This window comes from Alligator sinensis, unplaced genomic scaffold, assembly GCF_000455745.1.
Source record: "Alligator sinensis unplaced genomic scaffold, ASM45574v1 scaffold583_1, whole genome shotgun sequence".
NCBI lineage: Eukaryota > Metazoa > Chordata > Crocodylia > Alligatoridae > Alligator > Alligator sinensis.
In genome coordinates, this window is record NW_005841983.1 from 1,507,009 (window position 1) to 1,508,074 (window position 1,066).

The 1,066-nt window shown below is 50.4% G+C and overlaps 1 protein-coding gene across 8 annotated transcripts in view; it reads left to right on the forward strand.

Annotated features, from left to right (window-relative positions):
• SCML2 (Scm polycomb group protein like 2) overlaps positions 1 to 1,066 on the forward strand; it is a 109,564-nt gene that overhangs the window by 36,095 nt on the left and 72,403 nt on the right. The window lies entirely within an intron of this gene.

The window sequence follows — 1,066 nt, forward strand, 5'->3', positions numbered from 1 at the left end:
AATGCCACAGTTACAGCTCCTTGGGGCCTCCAGCACCCCAGGTAAGGCTACTGAAGCCAGCATAATTGCTGGCCCCAGCCTCCCCTACCCTATCCAGGGTAAGCTGCCACACACCAGAGTGCATGTGGCACAAATATTCCCCGGGGACAACTAGCAGTCACACAAGATGTGCCGCTGCTACTTGTTCCTGGGGAAACAAACATCTGCTCTCAAGATGCAGCCTGGTTGTAAACTATGAGGCTCTATGCTGGAGAGAGAAGCGGTGGAAAAAACCCTGGTCATACTCAGTTCACTTTTCCTTTCAGCATCCACTCTCTGCCACTGTGGGACACGGAATACTGGGCAAGATGAACCTACGGTTTGACCCAGTAAATGGTAGTCCTTATGTTCTTATAAGTTCCTTTTAAGGATGCCACAGTGTCACTGCCACCACAGTCAAATGAAACTGTCCTGTGAGAGTCTGTGCCCAGGAAGCACCTGTGATAGGAGTGGGTACAGATGAACCTAATCATTACTTTGGAGCAGGCAGGATGGAGCAGGCAAGAGCACCTACTCCTGCCTCAGCCACTTTCTGGTCAGCCCTTCACATATTTCCTGAAAACAGAAGCATGTGGCAGTTCTATAGCTTGCTTGAAAGGAGAGGGTGCTCCTGTTTGCACTAGATTTAGCAGATAAACCTCCTACCACATGTGCTTTCTGGGGTGGCTATATAGGGTGCTGCTAAATTTAGAGACATTATGAAAGGACTTCATGAACCTAAAAAGGCGGAGAATCGCTGGTTTAAATTGTAACACCTTTGACCCAGGGAATGTCTCCTAAAATGAGCTTATACATTGCCTAGAACAATAGGGTCCAGATCTTCGTTAAATTCTCTAACACAGTGGTCACCACTCGGTCTGTCTCGGTCAACTGGTCAATCGTGGAGCCTGTGACAGTTGATCTCAGTTTATCAGGGGCTCCATGATCGGGAGCAGCAGGACGCACGTGGCTGGGCTGAGCCACGTCCCCTGTTGTTCAGGCCAGGCTGGGTGAGTGGGGTCAGAGCCTGAGAGGTGGGGTGGGGGCC